Source organism: Marmota marmota, unplaced genomic scaffold, assembly GCF_001458135.2.
Source record: "Marmota marmota marmota unplaced genomic scaffold, marMar, whole genome shotgun sequence".
Taxonomy (NCBI): Eukaryota; Metazoa; Chordata; class Mammalia; order Rodentia; family Sciuridae; genus Marmota; species Marmota marmota.
The window spans coordinates 13,267,819-13,283,271 of NW_026000211.1; positions in this window are offsets into that span (position 1 = coordinate 13,267,819).

The window sequence follows — 15,453 nt, forward strand, 5'->3', positions numbered from 1 at the left end:
CATATGGCAGCACTTTGTTGTTAGAAGTAGATGGCATAATTGTTTTAATGACAGCAAGTTTGGAATGACATCCAGGGAAGATCTGAGGAGGTAGATAATAGAGCATGGTGTTTCAGGAGGCAAGATCAATGGGTACCAGCAAGGGTGTTACTTACAGGGCATCCTGAAAATCTTAGGGCAGTTTTAAACTTTAAGAAAAGACCAAGAATGACTGGGCGCAGTGGCACATTTGTAATCCCAGTGGTTCTGGAAGCCGAGGCCGGAGAATTACAAGTTCAAAGCCAGCCTCAGCAACTGGGTGAGACCCTGTCTCAAAATAAAAAAATAAAAAGGGCTGGGGATGTGGCTTAATGGTTAAGTGCCCCTGGGTTCGCTCCCTGGTGTAAGAAAGAGAGAGAGAGAGAGAGAGAGAGAGAGAGAGAGAGAGAGAGAGAGAGGAGAGAGAGAGATAAATAAATAAATTATCAGAAGGCCAAAGTCAATCATCCCCAGTGGAAAGTTGCAACTTCTCGCCCAATTTCAAAACCCAAGTCAAATCTTGGATCCAGAACTCATTGGTTAAAACAGATATGTCAAGATCATTGTACTGTCATGTGTAACTAATTAAAACAAATTAAAAAAAAAAACAGAGGTTAGTCCAGGGGCAGGGGTAGGAGTGGCTGGGGTACAGCACTCGTCTAACACATCTAAGGTGCTGGGTTCAATCCTCAGCATCACATAAAAATAAATAAAATAAAGGCATTGTGTCCAACTATGACTAAAAAATATTTTAAAAAAAGAAGAGGTTAGTCCTCAGGAGGAAGGACCCTGCATATGCAGTATGTAAAGTATAGTCGTTCCATTATCGATTCCCCGTGCTTCTCCAAAGAAACTATGGCCATCTGTGTGGGTGCTAAACACTGAAAAGAAGGAATATCCAAATCTTATATTCAGGCGGGGCTCTTGGGTATAGTGATATCCAGGGAGCCAGTTGTCACTGTGGTTTCCTCTGAGTAGGGATATGTGGGTGTCAGAAAATAAGTAAATTCCTTGATAATGTGTCTCACACTGAGTCCATGGATCTCGGCATCTCCCTCCCGAAAGACACTCTCCCATTGGTCCTGCCCACCCTCTGATCCCAGGGATCTTTCCTCGGTTCCAGAATGCAAAATCAGGATGAACAGACTTGGAAGCTTACATATTGATTCCTTGAATAGGAATTCTTTGATTCCTAGAATAAGAATTATCATAGTAGGAAATCCCAGTGGAAGTTCATGCAATTACTCACTCTGACCATAATAAGCATCTCATTCAGAGGGATAACAGGTATTTGTGCCACCCTCAAAGACTTAAATAGTTCAAAGGTGGACTCCTTATAACTCACCAATGGACTCCCATTTAATTCTCCAATCTGGATGAATCGTAATAGATGGCATTGGATGACCACAAACTTAAGCATTTAATACTTCAATTTTATCTGTTGTTTTGGATATGATACCTCTACCAGAGCAAATTAACGCAGACTGGATATGTGGTATGTAGGTATGAACAAAAGAAAGAAAGAAAGAATGGATGGATTATCAGAAGGCCAAATTCAGTCATCCCCAGTGGAAAGTTGCAACTTTTGGAAAATAAAGTCTCTCAAACCCATCAAGAAGGAGGATTGGTTGTCACTTATCTGGGATGAACTACAGTATACTTTCATTACCCTGCCCTAGTACTATGTCATCCTCTCACATTAGTATGTTGCTGTTAATTTGGAGGGATGGAAATAGGAAAGACAGTAGAATGAATCCATCATAACTTTCCTATGTTCACATATGAATACACCAGTGAAATTCTACATCCTGTATAAGCACAAGAAATGGGGTCCTAATTAGAATAAGTCACACTCCATGTATATATAATATGTCAAAATACACTTTACTATCATGTATATCTGAAAGAACAAATAAAAAAATGAAAAAAAGTCACGTTCTCAGGAATGATGGCAAGTTTTTGGTGGTTTGTCAGCTAGTTCTGCATATTAGGATAGAACATTATCCTTGAAAATATGGCAAGCTTTTTGGCTAAAGGATGTACTTAATACTCTGTTGGATGCTAAGCCAACAAGCCTGTCACAGTCTGGCTGAGATTTTCAGCTTGAGATAGTAGCAAATATATTCCTATTAAATTACTGGCAACAAATTGAGGGTAGCCATGAAGTGGTTGTTATGAGTTTTAAGTAGGTTGTGAAAATTGTGTAAAGATTTTGAAATTTTCTGTGGTCGTCTTTCCTTTAAGTAACCAGTATACCTCAGTGGAGAAAAGCAGACTACACCGTTGTCCTTTTTTAGATAGTGTATGTTTAGTGGTGGTTGTTTGATTATCTGTATGTATTCTACTATTACCTTTAACACTTACCTGACATCAAAAGGCATCTTTTTGTCTACCAAATGTTCTCCATAACTAAAATGATAGATGTGTTGGCGTTTAGGTATTTTCTTTTTATTCACATTGTATGTCCCCCTCTCAGGGAAGAAGAAGAACTGCTAGCAGGAAGTCAGGGTGGTAATTAATTACTCTCTCACTTTGTCTGCTATTGATCTGGTATGTTGTTCACCAGTGAATTTTTTTCCCCCAATGCTAGGGATTGAATCCAGGGGTGCCCTACCATTGTACCTGGCAGCCATATCCAGAGCCCTTTTCATTTTTAAATTTTGAGACAGAGTCTCACTTAGTTGCTGAGGCTGGCCTCAAACTTATTATCCTCTTTTCCCAGCCTCCCAAGTTGTTGGGATTACAGGTGTGTACTGCCGTGCTTGGTTCACCAGTGGCTTTTGACAGAGCTATTTTGCCAATAATTGTTCTGTTTTTTCCTTATGTAGGAACTTCTGGGATGGTTTTATGTTTCTTAATGATCATATCACATTCTTGTTGCTATTGCTCTCTTCCTAATCTTTGATGAACCAGTTGATCAGTTTCTTGCTTGGAAAGCAACCCCTTGTTTTTTTATTCCAGAAAACCTCCTATGGATGTCAGAAAAGTCATTGAACTTGAATAAAAATGATGCAAATGTTTGAATGACTTTGTGACTCATGTGACACAATTTCTATGATGACAACGCACTGGGGACCAAAAATGAAAGGACCACTTGTTGAATGAAATCTGGTTTTCAGATCCTCATCATTCTACATTCTATTCACACGTTTCTTTCCCAATACTTGTGTGAAGGCGTCACCCTCACGGCTTTGTCCCAGCATGTACAAACTCACATTCTATATTTGGAGCAGAGTCTTGTTTATTTGTCATGTGGATGATGCTATTCTGAGTTACAGTGTATATGTCATTATTTTATTATTGATTTTTAATCCTCAAGAAGCTATTTTGAGCCACTAATCCAATTTGGTGAAACAGAACTAAAATGTAGCATAAGAGAAAAATTAAAAATCACATGTAGCCAGACATGATAACAACACAGGCCTATAATCCCAGCAACCCAGTAGGCTGAGACAGGAGGATGGCAAGTTCAAGGCCAACCCGGGCAGCTTAGGCACACTGTCTTAAAAAAAAAAAAAAAAGGTCTGGGGATATGGTTCAGTGGTAAGGAGCCCCTGGGTTCCTTCCTCAGTACCAAAACAAACAACAACAATAATCACAACAAACCAACAAACAAATACATAGAATCACAGTATTATGAACACTGTTTGGAAGCACAGAAAGTAGAACATGGTATACATTTTTTACTGGATGGTAGGTCCCTCAAAAACAACCAACACAGTTTATAGCTTTGTGTAACCTCTTAAAAACTCTAATTATTATTATTATTTTTAATTTTTTTTCAGGAGTACCAGGGATTAAACTCAGGGGCACTCGACCACTGAGTCACATCCCCAGCCCTATTTTGTATTTTATTTAGATACAGCATCTCACTGAGTTGCTTAGCACCTCACTATTGCTGAGGCTGGCTTTGAACTTGCAATCCTCCTGTCTTAGCCTCCTGAGCCCCTGGGATTACAGGTGTGCGCAACTGTGTCCAGTTAACCCTAATTATTTTTAATGTTTTAAAGGTCTTTTGGAGAAAATCATAGTTTATCTAATATTTCAAACTTATGGCATGTGTATCAACAGAATTGACTATAGTTTTTCCTCTCAGGCTGTGGTGGGTTAGGGACGCCTCATGGTCTGTGAACCATACTGCTCTGTTTCTTTCTTCCTCACCCCAGAGACTATACAAATTGAGCATCTCTAACCTGGAAATTTATAATCTAAAATGCTCTAAAATACAAAATGTTTTGAGCTCCAACATGATGCCTCAAATGGAGAATTCCACACCATGAAACTTTGTTTCCTGCACAAAATTATCTAAAATAATCATATAAAATCACCTTCAGGTTATGTGTACATCGTGTATAGAAAACATAAATGAGGGCTGGGGTTGTGGCTCAGCATTAGAGCACTTGCCTAGCACGCGCGAGGCCCTGGGTTCAATCCACGTAACACGTAAAAATAAATAAACAAAATAAAGGCATTGTGTACAACTAAAAAAAAATATTAAAAAAAAAGAAAACATAAATGAATTTTGTGTTTAGACTTGGGTCTCATCCCCAAGGTATCTCATTAAGTATATGCAAAGATGTCAAAATCCAAAAATATCCAAAATTGTAACACTTCTCGTCCCAAGCATTTCAGATAAGAGATGCTCAGGCTATGTAATTATTTGCCTTCATTTAAATTTTTTTTTTTTTTTTAGTGTTTCACTTTTTACGTATAATTAACTCTCTGGACTTGGTTTTGACATATGATATAAAGATCTCATTCCTCCTCCAAAAGTTCACATATGATCTTAATATTATTCATTAAATATTTTCTCCATTTATTTCAAAAGCATATTTACCACATATACATTCTTATATGTCTTTAGCACAAGTTCAGGGGCTCTACTTCAATCAAACTTGCAGCTAATCCATTTCAACTCTACTCACATCCGTCCATCTCATTTCTCTTCAATTTTCAAAATTTTATAGTCTTTCTCAAGGCACATGTGTATATCACTTAGTGATTTGGGGTTTTGATACACAAGGCTTTGGAGTAAGTGAGAGATTTTTCTTCTTGTTATTGCTATTAACAGAAATTTTAACAAAATAGAAAACCTTTCCTCCTTTTGATATTTTAGTTTTTTAAAAATATTTATTTATTTTTTAGTTGTAGTTGGACACAATACCTTTGTTTTATTTATTTATTTTTTTATGTGGTGCTGAGGATTGAAACCAGGGCCCCACACATTCTAGGCGAGAGCTCTACCGCTGAGCCACAATTCCAGCCCATGGCATTCCAGGTTTCCATAGTGTTACCAGTAAGCAATTGTACAACAACCCCTTCATATTGTGATTCTAAATTTTCCTAATCCAGGATGTTGAAAATAGATGAACAGATGATGTTGTTATCAACTAATGCCACAAGTCAATTTTTTTTTCTGCAATGGACTCTGAAGATGTAGCCACCATAGATGGACCCAATTAGAATTCATAACACATTTCTAGAATGCTTATACTGTAAATAGAAAAGTAAAAAAAAAAGTCAATTAGTTTCTTTATTTCTATGATTCTAAGTAATCAATTTCTCACATGCCACTTTTACTCTGAATTAACTAATTCAAAAAGTTCAGTTTGGGCACTAGGAGGGCAGAACTTCAAAGTAGTATCTTGTTTCTCACACACACACACACACACACACACACACACACACACACCTGTGCATCTTACTAAGCATTCACAAACTCCACACATAGATTGTCAGTGCAAACATCTGAGAGACGCAGATGGCTCAAGCAGCATCGTGTGATTAAGTGATCTGAAGCAAAAGACCCTTTGGTGGCCTTGTATTGTTAGTAGTTAAATATGATATGGCTTCTGCAATCAGGATTCACTAAATGAAAGCAGAGCGTGTATTATGGTTTGTACTTGTTTTGCCAAGATGAGTTTCTCTGAGGACTTCAAGAGATTTTTTTAAAATGTTGTTTTATTATATTTGTAATTAGCCCTCATGAAGAAAGACTCCTCTAGTTTCTGCAGTAATGCATTGCAGTTTCCATTATAACAAATACCCATGACCCCTGGTGCCTAACTGTAAACAATGATAGTTACTACCCTCATTAGGAGACTAGCAGATGGCTTATAAAGTCCTCATTGGAGTTTCAACCCATTTGTGGCTTGCAGTGCACAAATGTTTATCTTTAAACAGTTTAAAATATGTCAGAAGGGGTCTCCATTCTGTTTTCATTAGTATTAATGCATTCTAATGTTCACAAGGAAAATTTCCTTGATTACACTTTGTTTGTTTGCTTATGCTACATGAACTGATTTTCAGAAATTTTCTGACTTTTTACCTTTTGTAAGTCCAAAGTTTCATCAACTTCTCATTTTTTATCTTTTTACCTATCCTATAAATATTTATTTGCACTCCTACTATGAGCCAGTCTAAAACATCAGAGACATCATGATGCATACCACATAGTAAATGCTAAATAAATCTTGCCAAAAATATTTCTTGAAAGACTGAAACTATTTCTTGAAAGACTGAAACTAAAATGAAAGCATAGTTTTGTTTTATTTAATGATGTTCTCTGGTTAAACAGTACTTAAGCACTATTTTCTAGACATGGAACCATATAATTTTTGCCTGTACGTATTTCCTTTGAACTACAAGATGTTAGAAATTAGAGAACACATCCTGCATCAGTTTAAGACTGTTCTTAGGCACATACGAACTGTTCAGTTCTGTTACCCAGATAAAATAATAATAGTGAATGTGAATTAAGGGTTTGCCATGTGTCAGCACTTAACAATGCTAAGAATTTTATTACCTTACTTAATTCCGTAAAGTGTGAGTGATCCTTGGGGAAGAGACTATTTTCTTATTCTACAGATGAGACGAAAGCTTAAAAATATTAATCAAGTTGCCAGGTTCTCCCAGGTGATGTGTAGCAGAGCACAAACTCAAAGGGAGGCATTCTGACTCCAGGCCCTACACTACTTTTAACTATTGTGGGTTAATTACAACTACATTTACATCTAGACTTTCCATATGCCTATAATAGTTTGTTCCTACCCAGTATCATGGGGAGACCACACTTAACTAAAATGATGTAGTATAATATACAAAGCATTTAAGAGAGCATGTAGCTCATAACACATGCTATTATTATGCAATTAACTATTACTACTTTTATTATTACCAATGTTATTAAAGAGTCAGTTGCTCCTATTTGAGCTCAATGTGTACATGCAGGAATTCATGCCTAGTGTTGCTGATATTTTAGGAGAAGACGGAGACCTAGATTTTTTTTTTTTCAGTACTGGACCTTAAACCCAGCAGGGTTTTTCCACTTAGTTACATCCCCAATCCTTTTAATTTTTTATTTTGAGATAGAGTCTTGCTAAGTTGCTGAGACTGGCCTGGAACTTATGATCCTCCTGCCTCAGTCTCCCTGGTTGCTGGGATGATAGGCATGTGCCACTGCACCAGGCAAGGAAATCTAGATTTTTAAAAATATGAGGTCTCCCAATTTATAAATGCTACCAGCTAATGAAAAATTTCAAAACTGCTGAGTGAACTAAATAAAACATGTCTGGGAGACAAATTCAGCCCTCTACAGCCCGTCTGTGATCATGGCTGGAGAAACAATAGTGAAGAGCCACAGAACAAGGAGGAGAGAATGCAGAGATGTCAACGGGAGGGTTTGTGACACTTGGAACAGCACGGAGTCTAAACAGTTCTCCTGACACTCAGCCACTGAGCATACAATTTTAAAGACTTAATCTGGCTTAGGTCACTCCATTGTGTTGCCAGGGGGTAAAAATCCTGTTGGGTACCATATCCCTCATGATTTCTATTAATGAAGATCAGTTGGAGTTGATTACTTGCAACAAAACAAAAAGAAATTGAATGATGAAGGAAAGTTACACCATTTCCATTTCCAGAAACCGGAGTCCTCAGATCATTCACAGAGGAGGCTCAGAATGTATAAACCAGTGCTATGAGTTTCCTTGGAAGTTTAAATGATCATATTTAACTTCTGTCATGATTCTACCAAAGCATCTGTGCTTTTAGTTCACGGTCTTAAGACAAGACTTAATGATTTAAATATAGTATACAAAATTGAAGTTTGTTTATATACGACCTATACCAACATCTGAGTCCTTTACTACCTAGCTGCCCTTGGTCACAGCAGAAATCACCCTGGCCTGGACTCCTGCTCCCAGTATTGTTCTAGCAGCTGGCCAAAGATGCAGCCCAACTGATAAAAACATGCCCAGACAAGACAGGCATGGCAGTGCATGACTGTAATTCTGGAAGGGTGACGCGGGAGGATCCTGAGTTCAAAACCAGCCTCTGAAACTTAGAAAGACCCTGTCTCAAAATAAAAAATAAAAAGGGCTGGAGATGTGGCTCAGTGGTTAAGTGTCCCTGGATTCAATCAGAGAAAAAAAAAATGTTTGAAAAACTCGGTTATTGTTAATGAGTATCCATGCTAAATAAATGAATACATTAAAAAACAAGGATTCATTGGATTAAATTAAGACCACTGTGAGGCCAGGGGCCTTGTGAAAGAATATAGAATGATGGGTATGTGCTGACTACAGGTCTGCAGAAGGGCTCAATTTACTTGCCCCTCCACTGCAGCTCCAGTCTCTATTGAGGAAGGGATGCCATCCATGCTCAGCAATGGAACAACTTGTTCCACTCATTCGCTTATCAATTGGTCAAACTTTTAACGATCTACAGTCGTGTCCCAGGGACACGAGTGGGCAAGGATGGGGGCAGGGAGTTCTGGGGTGAGGGGGACTGATGATCTGGGCGGGAGCACAGAGGATACAACAGTCAACAGGTGCAATCTCTGCCCTTAGGCGGCTGGTGGCAGAGACAGGCAAGTGCAAACCAGGCACCAGAGACGCGAGCTGGAAGAGAAATCCGGGGCGGCTTCTCAGAGGAGGCAATACTACCAAGTGCTGATCTCCGTCTGATTAGAAGCGAAGGCAGGACTCCCCGGGAGGAAGTAGAGCAGCTAAGCCCGCGGGATGCTCCGCTCCTCCTCTGGGACAGGCATTATCACCGCAGCGCTCTGTGCAGGGACCAAGTGCAAGCCAGGGCCGCTCCTGAGAGCCACCGGGAAAAGAATCCAGCGCTGTCTTTCCCTTCCACCCCTCTCCCCTTGCATCAGGCTACACTTCTTTGTATTTTTCTCATCGCTGCCCCTTGCTCTTCCCCTTTTTGCCCCTAAGGTAGGGCACTTCCTTCCATTTCGGGCTCGGAGGATGGAAAGGAGCTTGAGGGACCCCGTGCATTAGCGGCTGCGCTTGGCTGCTCAGGCCCTGCCATCTTCAGGAGAGGGATGGCTCTGCAAGTGGATTCAATTCGGTTTCTTGTCTGCACAGGATGCAAAAAACCGTCTCAAGAACAGAAAGCAGCTGGTAATGAACAAGGAAAGGGAAACATTTTCTCCAAGATAGCTGTCCCAGTCTGTCTCTCTGCTCTGGGCGTGGGGCTGGGGGGTCATTGTCACTGAGGGCTAGAAGTCAGGCAGTTACACTGTTCCAAAGGGAAAGGCTAAAATGTGTACGTCACACTCAAAATACAATCATGCACAGGGCTCTTAGAGAAATGAGTGGCTCTTTTGGACAAAACCGGTTCTTAAAATAGGAATGCTCACTTGCTGGGAATTGGAGGAAGACCACAGGTTCCTTTCAAGGTATAGTTTTCTTGCCAGCAAATCGCTGTGAGTGGGCAAGAATGGGGGCAGGGAATGTGGGGGGGAGCTAATGACTTGAGTTGGAGTGAAAACAAGAATAAAAGTCTTTGTATTCAATTTCCACTCCCTTGAAACCCACTACCCTGTGGGAGCCATGCATAATTAATGACATTACCATGCAACAGTAGGACCACAGAGATACACTAATATTGATGAATCCTTTTTCATTTTTATTGCGATGTTCAAGTATGCCAAAAAACATTAAAAGTTCATAAAAGAAAATAACTTGGCTCAGTTGTGCCTGATCTCATACCTGAAAACGAGTCCATGGTACCATGAGCTCACCAACCATCTGCGCTTATTGGGACAGTCCCATTTTTTACTATCTGTGGTCCCAGATGTCTGGATGTTCCAGATAAACTCTTGGGTTTGGAATATTGGCTTTTACCAGAAGCAGTCATGGGAGACTAAAATCCTATTTGATTCCAGAAACACTTCGGGGAAAGAAGCAGACATTGGTAAATAAGATGCTAAACTTGCCAGTTGATGAGTATTTATTATATCAAGCAATATCGATAGGCCTTTTAAGCTTAAGATTTATCCTTCAAAGGGTAGCTATCACAGAGTACACTGCACAGTGACTGAGCCTTTGCTAAGCTCATAGTTTCTACTGTGCTGAATTCTTGTGCTCAAATGCAGGCAGGGCACAAATCCTTCTATGCTTAGATATTGGGGAGGGAAATTGGTTTCTAGTTCTTGAATAACTGATTCTCATTAGTCTCTTTCCCTCTCCCTCCCCCCAAATCAGTAGGACACACAGCAAGGAAGAAACCACTATCTGATAGTGTCCAAGTCTAGGCTTCCCAGCAGGCTCAGCCCCGGCGGCACCCAGGTAGTGACCAGTTCTAGACAGATGGGAAGTGAATGGGGTTCACTTCTGAACTCAAGCTTCAGGTGGAATGGGTGATGGCAGCTGTAAGCAGTCTGGTTCAATGATTGGCTCTGGAGAGTCGCTTCAGACCCACAGTGAACTAGAAATGAAGTTTTCTCGTGGCAAATCACTTACTCTTATTCATCAGTCATTGCCTATATACACTAATCCAATCTGCTTGTCGTTGTCTAAGGCATGAACAAAACCACAGATCAATCAATATTTATTGTGACCCTGTTATATGCAAGAGGACATAATAGTGGGGAGCACTTTCTTCATGGGGGACTCTGACTCACCATTCTCTGATCCCAGGGGCGACGGATAACACCCCAAACTCTGAAGCCTCGTGACAATCCAATTCAGGAATATCTGTCATCCACCACCCACACTTGTGGAGGAAGCATGGGCCCCGATGCCAGAAACTCAAATTAGCTTTTGATATTTAACATCACTTAAACTTGTCTATTTACTTCTTTAGAACGACTGTGACTTTCCTAGTTTTAAGTATGCATGAAAGTACATTTTGTACTTGCTGGAAGATGAGTATCTTTTGAAACACATCATTTTGAAGTAATTTTAGACTCCTCTGTTTCCCTCCAAGTCAGGCTGCCATCAAACCCTGCTGTTCCCATCACAAGACTTTGTAAGCACGCATCATGCTCTCACTTTCACCAACAATGGGCCAAACTCAAAACTTGATTTTAGGGTGTTCAGTCAGGAATAGGTGGGCAGATTAGAGAAAGTCAATCGTCTTCGGAAGTTTCATCTGAGAGATTCACTTGGCTCAAAATTTCTTTTGAGTAGTGGAGCTGCTGGACCCTACTCTCAGTAAGATAAAACAATTTTTATTTCGTTGATAGCCTCACCAAGTCACTGTAAAGAAACAATAGTGAAACTTGATTTGAGAAGGAAAGTAGGGAGGAGAGAGCGATTAATATATTCAGTTTCCCTCAAGTGCAAAGATATTGCAGTGAGCTATAAAGTTTGACTATACGTGTAACGTTTTATTTTCCCTTGATGTATGATTAGGTTTACTAGCGCTTGATATTTAACATTTACACACCAGCTGCAGTAGCAACGCATTTTACATTTATTTGCAAATTAGTTTTCAATCCAGTGTTTCTCTAGAAAAGAGAATAAAATCTTCCTAAAGAATACAAACTGGCTGTCGTAAACCAGAATATTAAGTTTTTGATGGGAGCCCAAAGGAAGAGAGAGATATGAGAACTCAGGATATGCTAAGCAAATGATGGATGTTTGTTGCTATAACATATTTCTTCGCTTAACCCTCACCACAGTCCTGAAGATAGAAATCATCCCTAAGCCTTGAGAGAATATGGACATTTCCTAAATTTAGTTGCTGGTTCTGCTCAGGAAGGGTGGAGACTGCATGCAGACCCGTCATATTTGACCTCAGAGTTAACATGTTTTTCGCATTCTGCCACAGGAAGGTGCCCCACCACAGCTCCATATCTGAGTCACATCTATTCCAACTGGCTCTTCAAAGGCATTAGGGTGTGCATTTTTAACAGGGACACTGTTGCCTTCAAGGGGACTGAAATGAGTTCTTGTTATACAGCATTGATACAGTGCAGAAACAGAGACATCTAGTATACCTGTGCTATGAAAAGTTCACAGAGGGGGTGATTAGCATACAAGTCAAAAAAGGCTCCATCTAGGGGAAAGAAGAGAGGCCAGAGAGACGTGGGTGGCTACTTAGTGAGCTGTTGGGTTGGTCTGGGGTCATAATAGAGGGCTGACCTGGCACCCAGTGTGTCCTGCTTTTTCCAATCCTTTCTGAACACAGGAGTCCAGAGAAGGTCCAGACCATTATCAACAGGTACAATCTGTTTCTAGATCTCCACCTGACCTTTTGTTCTCCAACTCATCCTTGGAAAGCTCACTGTTGGATTTGTCTCATACATAGCAATGGCAAAAAGCCTTCAAGGAAATGAACAGTAGCTCCTTTCCTTCAGACTATTGAGGACATTCGGGTGGGAACACTTTCTAGGACAAAGATTCAAAGACTTTCACACCCTCCAAGTCGCAGAGCTTGGGTGTGTCCTATTGGACCCAATGACATGTGGTGGTGTTCTCCAACTGCTCTGGCGAGACAGGCACCAGGGGTCTACCCAAAAAGTCCTCCACCAAAGTGGGATTTTAGGCTTTTCTCCTGTGAGCTCAGAGGTCTACCCCGTCACTCATAAAGGCCACTGTGGCAGTGGTTGGAGCAACTGAATTCTTTTGTGTTACTTTCCTGCCCTCAACAGAACAAACCTCAAGGCAGGTGTCCCTGGAGTTATGGTCCAGCCCAGCTGTTATTTTAAAAAATTGCATTTGCCGAACAATTAAAAAATTGAAAACTAGAGAACAGAGTTCCAATGTCCTATGTCTTCTCTGCATTATAACTGGGCACAATGGTGTTTCTGTTAACTTTTGTCTTCATCCTGAAGGAGAGAAAGAACTGTTAAGATTTTAAATGCAGGATTTAAAAAAAAAAAAAAAGCTCTGTTAATGGCAGAAGGAAAACTATACATTTAGGTCACTCACCAACACACTTGAAAGAAAACGTCTCCCGTGACCATAAATAATTGGATTTCTTGCAAGGGGCACACAATGCTTCAGATAACTCCCTTCCCCTTTATCTGGGGTTTTGATACCTGGTAGGAGGGAGTGGGGGAGAGACACTTCACAGTGAATGGAGGTAGATAAAAGGGAAAGATCTGACAGTGGCCATTATTACCATGCTGTATCATTTACCTCAGCCAGGAGTCACTAGCATGCCAGGTCACCCCTGGGGTTGAGGGCAAGACGAGAAGTTTACACAGCCACGTAGGGTAGCCTGCTGACCGGGGTCAGACATCAAAGTGTAACAACAAACATGAGAAGAAGATTTGTTCAGGTACGGAGATCAAGATAACAGTGCTTTCCTTGCCATTTTTTCCCCCACTGTAGTGGAAGGGTGCTTTACATCTCACTTCAATTCCTTCCCAGCTTTCTGGAAGGAGCAACACAATTAAGGGTTTAATGAAATGTCCCGTATCTTTAGCACCGAGCTCTCCCTAATAGCTTATTTCACTGATGTCTTCCTCTGCACCGACTCCAAACTTGAAACAAATCTCTCTTTTATTGTGGTCTAATATATATAAAATGTACTATTTTGATGATCTTTAAGTGTACAAATTCAATGACTATGAAGCAACCATCACCTCCAGCCATCTCCAGAACTTTTCCATCATCCCTCTTTGAAACACTAAGTTCCTATTCTTCCTGCTCCTCCATCCTTGGTAACCACTGTTCTACTTTGTGTTTCTATAAATTTGACTATTTCCAGGAACCTTAGAGCAGTGCAATCATGTATTTGTCCTTCTGTGTTTGCTTTATTTCACTTGGCTTAATGTCTTTCAAGGTTCATCCATGTTGTAGCCTTATCAGGATTTTATTTCATTCCCCTCATTATGCTAAATTGCATTTATCATCAAAACCATTGTAAGTGTACAGTTCAGAGGTGTTAAGTACATTACTAAAGTTGTGCAGCCCTCACTACCATCCATTCTCTGTAACTCTTTTCACCTTGTAGAACTGAAATTCTGTGCCCATTTGACAATCAGTAACTCTTCATTCCTGACTCCCTTAACCCCCGGCAAGAAACCATTCTATTTTCTGCCTCTATGACTTTGCTCTAAGTACTTCATATGAGTGAGATCACACATTATTTGTCTTTTTGTGATGGCCTTCTTTCACTTAGTGTAATTTTCTCAAGGTTCATCCATGTTGTAGCACATATTAGAATTTCCTTCCTTTGAAAGGCTGTATAACTTTCTATCCTATGTATAAACCACACTTGACAAATCTACTCATTAGTGGACAGCTGGGCTCTTTCCAATTTTTTTTAAAAAAGATTTTCTTAGTTGCAGATGGACACAATACCTTTGTTTTGTTTATTTATTTTATGTGGTACTGATGATTAAACCGAGTGCCTTACACTTGCTAGTCAAGCACTCTGCCACTGAGCTACAACTCCAGCCCCTCCAAATTTTAACTGTTGTGAATAATGCTGCTCTGAACATGTGTGTACAAATATCTTTTTGAGTCCCCATTTTTAGTTCTTTCAATATCCAGAAGTGGAATTATTGGATTATATGGTAATCTACTTTTAATTTTTTGAGAAAGTGTTTTTTTAAATATTTATTTTTTTAGTTGTAGTTGGATACAATTCCCTTATTTATTTATTTTTATTTTTATGTGGTGCCGAGTATCGAACCCAGGGCCTCGACTGTGCTAGGCAATCGCTCTACTGCTGAGCCACAACCCCAGCCCCAGTGTTAAGTTTTTCAGAGTGGTTACATCAATCCATATTCCCACCAACAATGCACTGGGTTCCAGTTCCTCTACATCTTTGCCAACACTAGTTTTTTTTTTCATAATTTTTAAAGTAGCCACCTAAATGGGTGTGAGGTAGTATCTCATTGTAGTTTTGACTTGCATTTCCCTAATCATTAATGATGCTGAATATTTTTTAATGTGCTTCTACTTTTGTATTTTCTTTTGTTTAAACCCTTTGTCCATTTTGAATTGGGTCATTTTGTTGTTGAATTTTATAAATTCTGTGTATATTTTGTGTATTAATTTCTTATTAGAGATATTATTTAAAAATTGTGTATTTATATTTGGGATTCATATTCAATTCCATTGGTCTATAATTCTATCTGTATATAAGTACCACATCATTTTGATTATTGTAGCTTTATAGTAAAGAAAGACCTAGGACTAATGCACTCATTCAGGTTTTCTTGGCCTGGGAATGTTTTAA